Source organism: Cotesia typhae, unplaced genomic scaffold (assembly GCF_013202065.1).
Source record: "Cotesia typhae breed Kobodo isofemale line unplaced genomic scaffold, CoteBio_Ctyphae contig_48, whole genome shotgun sequence".
Lineage (NCBI taxonomy): Eukaryota > Metazoa > Arthropoda > Insecta > Hymenoptera > Braconidae > Cotesia > Cotesia typhae.
In genome coordinates this window covers 7,045,102-7,054,107 of record NW_027423756.1, presented here as the reverse complement: position 1 = coordinate 7,054,107, position 9,006 = coordinate 7,045,102, and positions in this window count along the sequence as shown.

The following is a 9,006-nucleotide window of genomic DNA, read 5'->3' as shown; positions in this document are numbered from 1 at the left end:
AAAAAAAAAAAAAAAAAAAAAATACTCCACGGAACAATTAAAGAAATAGATTCTGAGGAAAGATTAAGTATTGTGTTATGGTGTTATCAATTTAAAGTTATTAACTTCAAAATTTTTTGTAACTTTTTAATTTTTTACATCATAAAATTATAGTATGACACTTAAAAATTAAAATATTGATAAAAATAATGCTAATAGAGATTCTAGAGTCAATTTTAAAGCTAAATATCTGATTTTTATTAATTATAAAATTTTATGGAAATCGAAAAATGACGAGCATTGAATTTTTGAAAACCAGATGATGTAATCCGATCTAAGAAATAGCTAATAAAGTATTAAATGGATTTTTCATCAGAAGTGAAATTTTAACAAGCAATTTATTTATCAGCGATTTGAATGAAAATAACGAAATTTAATCGTTATGTATCATAGGAATATGATACGAAATAAAAATTTAATAATAATAATAGTTGGATACATAGATAACATAATCAATGGAAACTCAAAATCATATTTTTATATCGAGTACCAAATGAATGAGACTTATCAGAGTCACGGGCTGGTTGATCACCGAGATAAAAAAGTAATTAAAGTATCAAAAATTAATTTTTCACTTTTAACTACCGAATGTCGATAATAAACTTGTAAAGTATCGATATCAAAAACAAATTATCGTCACTCTTATGTATCACCAGCTCAATTAAACCCGATAATTTATAACTTTTTGATGTTCTTAATGCGAGCATGCGTGAACAAACAAAATATGTTAATGTGAATGAATTAAAATTTTTAATGCATAGTTAATCAACAAGCTTATTATCCAAACACCAGTAATTAATCAAACAGATTAAACTGTAATTAAAGCATTAAAAATTAAGGAAATTAATTGTCAAATAAAATTAAAGTTTAACTATGCTGATGGATAACAATAATTCCACTGATGGTGCGGGCAATAATTTCTGGTATTTAACCGAATTTAATCGTAACATTAAATATCGGAAATTACTGGCAATTCCACTGACCTCTGTCTGAAGATTTATTTATTTTTTTTTTTTTTGCGTTCTTTATAAACGAATAATGTGGAACATTTAAAAAGGAATGATTAATGACTTCACGGAAAAAATATATATCTTTAACATATATGAAATCATAAAAATTTATTACCATCCATGTATTTATTTTATAAGTATTTTTGCTAAAAAATGACATAATCAATTTTATATGAATCATGTTTACTTTTATGTATGTTGGATATACTCATTAATAAATAAGCCATTCCAATAACATTCTATCTTCAGACTTTAATATTGTAGATTAGATTTGTTACTGCCAAAAATTATAAAACTGAATACTTACTTTACTTAGAAATTATAAAAAAAAAATATTTTTACTTAACAAAATTCAAAAATTTTGTACCTAAGAAAAAAAAATTAATATTGACTTTCAATTTTTTGAGTTTTAAAGTTCTGCAAATTTACCATTTTTTTAAATGTTGTTTTACCTTGGCAGGACTTTGTTTTTGAAAGATGATAAACAAAAACTCCGGACAAAAATTAATCTAAATCGATTTGACATGAAATTACCCATCTAAAAAAACTTTCAAAATTTTCCAAAAATCGGGAACAAATAAATGTCTCATTCAAACTATTAACTCGCAAATTTCACTCGAGTTTCAACAGCATATATTTATGTTTCTCTTATGTATGAACGGATATATCTAAAAAAGTATGATTTCCATATATATTGCATATAAAAAATTGTCCAAATGTATTTTCGGCAAAAATACATATAAAATAGATACATATGTATCCATTAATTTTTCTATATATTTGTCTGTTTAGCATATAATATATATGTATTTTTCTGTAGAGGTAATTATGGTTAATGATGCGAACTACAAGTAGTACAATTTTGTTCGTGGATTTCGCGTATAATTTCGACGTAAAAATTCAGAATATCTAGGGGAAAAAATCTAAAGCTCATTTCAGTAACTAATTATTTTAATTTCAACTAAATGAGTGCTTACTTGGATTACCAAAACTTTTTTCAACTACAACTGAACTCGCAAGTACATTAACACTTTTCGATGGTATTTAACTGTGTACTCTTCAACGATACGCTGACTCGGGTCCGAGGTAGATATACATAGATATATCTGTAGAATATTGTATGAAACCCAGTGGCATTCGGTCAGAATAATAATAAGTGCGCGCGTGCACGTAAGCACTCAGTACAGGTAGATCCGTTACACTACAGTTCCCGGTAGCAGCTATATGTATTCAGTGTATTTTGTACAGATATACAGATATAAAGTGGACTTTACTCTCTCCACTCTGGTAATGCGGTTTTAGTTCGCTGACTCAAACAACTAATTTCCGCAAGCCACGTGACACGCTTGTCAACAAGTGCATTTAATAGTACGATACTCAAAATCACGCCCCAAGAATTATCCAGCTTTTTGCCGAGTCATGTACTGGCATTTATAATACACTGCTGAATTGTTGATACTATCTCCAATCTCGAACTCTTCGCCGTGATACGCTCACCTTTCTTCATTGTATTTGTTTTTTCTTTTTGCTTGATTTTGAACACATTTGGGGCCAAGAAAAAATTTCAATCCACACCTGTCTAGATCTGGTATTAATTCAGACCTAGTTTACATTCGTGCCACAGTAAAAAAAAATTCTATTGACAGAGAATGATTTTTGGGACTTGGGATTTTAATTGGATTTGTATCGTGAAGAATGTGAATGAGAAAAAAAAATTGTTTATAAACTTTCCAATGTTAGATCTATTGAAACTTTAAGAAGAATGGTGGATAAGTAAATGGAAAATTAAAACTGAAACACTATAATATTGCTGAAAAAATTTCACGCTTATAATTGTAGCTTTTCAATATTTTTAAAGAATAATTTTTCTATGTGCTTTAATACTGTTTCATCAAAATTCAATCCCATCCTTCTATTACTCAACACGCATACAATGCCTCTAAAGAAGCACAATGCTATTTCACGCGTATTATATCCATTAAAAAAAAAAAAAAAAAAAAACCAATAATGTTTCACACCAATGCGGCATTTTTAACTTAAAATTGTGAGAATTAAATAAAATTGTGAGTTTTAAATAAAATTTTCTAGATTTGTAAATAAATTTTGTAACTGTAAATTTTACGAGTAATCGTAAAATAGAATTGTATGTTGTAAAAATTTATTTGAAATGTTTAGTTTTTATAGAGTACTGTCAAAATTCCTGTTAGAAAAACACTAATTTTTTTTTCTCGTTCAAAATTCAGCCTATGTGGTTATTGTTTTTTTTTTTTTTATTTTCATACTAAACAATTTTTCACTTCAATTTACACTTCAAGTTATAACGTTATATCTTTATTATGATATTTTGTTGTGTCAGATCAATTATTTCCAAGTGTATCTTCTAAAACAAAATTTCCAAAAATCAAACTTGACCCATTTCTTGTCCGATCTTTCACCTTATTTTATCTCTTCCTTCAACCATTCCCAAAAAGAGCATCATTATAAAATTATTAATGAATTTTTTCAAGTATGCCAAAGCCCCTAAAAAACGGACGGCAAGAAAGAGGCCAAAAAAGTAATTTTAAAATGAATTTTGTTAATTTCTAAGCGTATATATACGTCTATAATAACAATGTAATATAAGATTGTACGATGAGGCAACTGGGTTGGAAATGGGCGTCATCGTTGAACGAATCGCTGATCATTAATCATCACCCGAAGCTCTTGTTATTAATCTCAACGCTTCGTGGTCGGACCGTGGTGGCCAAGAAACTAATAACCTAGCCGCTTGATATGAATTCCAACGCACATTTTTGCTGATGCTTTTTTATTTCATGGCTTCTCTATCAAAAACTTATGCTAATTAGCGTGAGCATTCTGAATCAACAAACAAGAGAGACTAAAAACATTGTAAATAAAACAATTTAAAACACGAGAGGCCATGAGTTTTAAATATAATAGAGGTATGAATAATTAACTAAAATTTTTAATGCAGTGAAACTTGTATGGATCTTTTTGTTTAATATTTTGATGAAGAAAAATTTTTATTCACACTTGCTTTTTTTTTAATCTAAAAATTCCAAATTTTAACCATCAATTTTTTTTATGGTAACAAATTTTTATAAATTATTTAAATTGAATTTTTTTATCACTACACATTCAATCTCTTCATCAATCATAAATTTTTAAATCAGTTATTAAAAATTCTTTTTGATGGACAAATTTTTTTTTTTTAAAAAATATTTCCGGTAAAAAATTGAATTTAATTAATTAGTCTTTCAGTTTTATTAAAAATTTTACAACTATATGTTTAAATATAAAAGCGTAAAATCTGTCCACAATATTTAGTGCATATGCATACCAAAAAAATGAAATTGATCATCATCATGAATAAATTATATATTTTAGTCAAATAAACAAATAACTTAAATCAACTCTTTTATTTATTTGTCATAAAAAAAAAATTCAAAGAAAAAATAGATTTATGTGAGCCAAATATTTACTTTTTTATGTAGCAACTAAACATAACATTTTGTTAGATAAGAACAGAGGATTTATCTGTTTTCTGTTTCTCTTGTGAAGAGTAAAAGTAAGATGGATCATTTTATTATATTGCAAGTTAAACTATGATAGTATATTAAGAACCAACTGAAAACTGGTTAGATATATGGTGCAGTCAACATATATAGGTTTTCGGAGTTCGAAGGACTGGAGCACACGTAGACACAAATGAAACCCCGTATCGTCGCATACCGTAAATTTTTGTGTTCACCGAGTAGACGGAGGATTTTCCGGGCTCACAAGCTTGAGAGTGTTATAACGTGACGACTAAAAGATACTCTCTCACCCGGTCTAGCTCTTTCACGATCTTGTCATGCGCATCTTCCAAATAATCCGTCGACACGACGACCTGCCATGTTAAATTTAATTACTTCTCTAATCGCTTATAGATATTTTACATACATGCGTATATATGTATTTACCATTTATGATCTATAACGCAACGCCGATCGTTCGTTTCCCGTCTGAAAATTACTGCTCAAGCGTCAGGTATTTATGCTGCGTCGTGTAATGTTGACAGAATCTTAACTATCTTGAGTTTACATTGTACGAAAATCAGCTCGGGTATGCCGTTGTTTTCAAATTTAATTTTATGCTGAGTGATTTTTGTGCAGTGAATATGACAAGATACTTTACTCGTTACGGCTTGGAATTGTAACGAGAGTTCTTGGATTCACCAAATAATTAAAGTGTCTCATTATTTTATTAATAAATTTACAGACATTTGTCAGTTAAAGCTTCTGACAGTTAATTAAATTAAATTTTAGGAATTTTAAATAATTGTTCACTGAAAGATATTAAAATATTTTAACATTTATTTTTGATACTAATGGAGGATATATTTTATTGTCTGAAGAACTAATTGAAGTGATCAATATATTTGTTACTTAATTAAAATGAACAGTGGTAAAAAAATTATCTTTATTAAAAAAAAAATGTCTTTAACTAAAAATATAATTTTAAAAAATGTTATCATCTTGAAAAATGAAAAAATTAAAAAAAAAAATTTTGATGTAAAATAATTTTTCACACTTCACAAAATTACTAAAAAAATTTTTACTTATTTAAAATTAAATTTCCTAAAAAAATTATCTCTCTTGAATTTTTTTAATCGTCATTATTTAACCTGTAATTAAAATTTCAAACCTAAAAAAAATTCACACTATAAATTTTTTTCACATTTATGTAATAATTGATAATTTGTCATCGTAAATTATAAAAAATGAATTAGTTAAAATGGAGCAGAAAATATTAATTTATTAACAATAAAATCCATCACGTATTTATATCTGTCTGCTGAAAAATTTGACCCATTAAATATACAGATATTTAAAAATTAAAACTCGATACATTAATTAAAACTTCAGACTTCGAGTGGATTGTAGTAAAATATTCTCTAATACTCTCATGTAGAATGGATGAACGATAGTTAATTTAATATTAAATAATATCTATTATTTATATTGACTTGTCTGCAATTTATTTTTTGGTTAACTGAATCCCAATTTTCTAATAGTCAACTACAAAAATGTTAAAAAATACTTATTTTATAACTTCCCTTCGTTCAAGCAATGTTTAATATCTTTTCTTTTATTTTACAATTAAATTTTTTATTATGCATGAGCGAAGGCTTAAATCTTCGATTACATTTTATAGAATAATTTATAAAAAAAAATTAAATTATTAAAAATTAGATTCTTTTTAAAACTATCAGTAGTAATTCTCCTTAAAGACAATGATGAGCCAAATCTATAATTTCATCTATATAACACAAAGTATAAAATAAAAATAGAACGTAGGAATTTTTAATAAAATAATAATTAGAGTTCTCTGGGCGTAGCCTGGCTTCGGGTTATTAGTGGTTGGTATGTGCTCATCAAAAAGTATCCCTAAATAGAAAGCAATCCATGCATTTGTCTGCTTATGAATATTTAATACTAGTTGTTATTCGCCCGCTTCGCTGGGCATTTTATAGAATTGTATTTTTAGATTTAAACTTGAAATTTAATTAGAGTATTGTTTTGACTTTCACAAATTCCAAATTTCATCGAATTAGCATATACCTTTTATCCATGTAATTATTCCAGCTAATATTCATTGTAACTTTCAATGTGCAATCATTATAATGTTTGCGTGGCTTTTTTTCAAAGATGAATAATAATTGACACGAAGAAAAAAATTTGAAATGAGAATTTGGAGCCTATAGGAGCTATAGCTTGGAAATTAAAAAATTTAAATGTTAACACCCGCCTTCGCAAACCCCCGTGAGGTGAGCTATCATAAAATTTGCCCATCGACTTTTTCTACATCTCTTACAGAAGATTCCTACCAAATTTGGAATCGACAGGAGCTATAGTTTTAAAAACGGGAATTTTTCATTATTAACGCCCCCGCAACCCCCCTTGTGGGTGGAATTCCGTAAAATCCGTTCTTAGCTGACCTCTACTCGGCGAAAGGAATATTCCTACCAAATTTCAAGTTTCTAGGTCTGATGGTTCCCGAGATATCGTGATGAGTGACTATATAGATAGGAATCTCTTATATATATATAGATAACAATAAAAAATAATAACAATAATAAAAATAAAAAATAAATAAATATGTGGGCTCGTTAATCTCTCGTTAAAGAAGAAGTAAAAGGGTTTCATTTCAGGCTTACCAGTAACAAGCACCAGGCAAATGATCAGCAGCTGCCGTCTTAGTTAGTTTCCTATAGATCTATCTGGTGGAATTAATATCGAGCCGAAGATTTAAAAAATAGTTTAGTTGGTGGATAGACGTCAAAATCATAACTTGAGATTGTCTCAAGAGAGGAAAGCGTTGGTGGACGCCAAAAAAACGGCAGATGGCCCGTACCTTCTTCTTCTTCTTTTTCTTCTTCTTTAAAGGTGCGTCGAGCCTCGATTCAGGTATAACATATATTTTAATATATATAGAGTGTAATATAGTATGTAGTATAGTGTAGACTACACATTATAATACAGCCAGTAGATCGGAAGCCGGTGATCGGCAATAGTGAGGCTACGAGAATTAAAAACTAAAAAAAGCTGAAAGTAATATAATGCGAAGAGAAGAAGGAGAAAAAAGAAGAAAAAGACAACGAAATAAGCACCTGCTCAGATAAGATACGAGCCCTTGAAGGCACGGTGAGCTGGAAATATTTAAAAAGACGGTACGGCGTATTCCAGCAAAGTAAAGTAAAGCCCTCAGTATTTTTTCGCCGTCTCATCAGGTTAAAAATCCACAAGACCGGAATATTCTCAAGTTAAATGGTTGCAGATCGCCGAGTGGAGAATCGAGTGGAACCAGTATGCTGTATAGCGTGGACGAGTTGAGCGTACATAAAACTCCTCTCGGGCTTGGGCCAACCAGCTCTTCTCTTCTCTTCTCTGCGTGGCAGGACATCCAGCCTTTAATACTTCGAGTCAGAAAGAAAATTGCCTCGTATCGCGCGGAAGGCCATCAAGGCCCCAATCATACGGCTTTTTTCTTTTTGTTCTCGAGCTGCTATCGACCTCCGATGCACACCATATGTCGGCTTAACAGCGCCGAATTATTTCTCTTCAACCCTTGTTTTATTTCCTTTTTTTATTCGTCTCTATATGTCTGTTTGTATGTGTGTATAAGTGTACTTGGAGAACAAATATGTAATCCCCACAGGTTATTTACGAGAGCAATCATGTGTGAATTTTTTTTTATTTTTGAATTTCGGGGATTATTGACTATTAATTGCACTGAAAATTGTTGTTTGAGTTTTTCGAAATGCTGAAAATTCAGTTTTGTTAATTAAATTTATCTTTAAGTTTTCAGCACTTTCTTTATTAACTTTATTTAATTTATTATTCTAACGATTAACTTCAATTCTGCTTCAGCTTTTGAAATTTTAACAAAATATTCAAATTACTTTTATGAGGAATAAATTTATATTCGAAAAATTTACGTATTTTAATTTTGTAGAATACGTGCCTTAGCTCATAGAAAAATCTATGTATAATATTATATTTTCTGTAAGAATTGTACGTCAATAATCTCATAAATAATATTTGTAATAAATTTCTGAAAATATATCAGCACCGACATATATTTTTTTTTCTCTAAATTGTAAATATACATGGGAAGAAAAAAAAATGCATGGGAGAGCGAATTTTCTTATCTAAAAAAAAATTATTTCTGCTCCAAAATAATTCAATTAAAGTTTTTTTTACATTATGTTAAAATTTATAAATAAAATAATAATCATAGTTGAGTTTTTGAATTGCAATTAAACCATTTTTAGTTTAATAACTTCAATTTCAAAGTATAAATTTAGTCTTTTGAATTAATGTACAAATTCTGCTGCTCTATTTCGAATAAATCCGAACTAAATTAATGGTTGATCGATCTCAAATTAGCATCTACTGATTAAATCATTTAAATT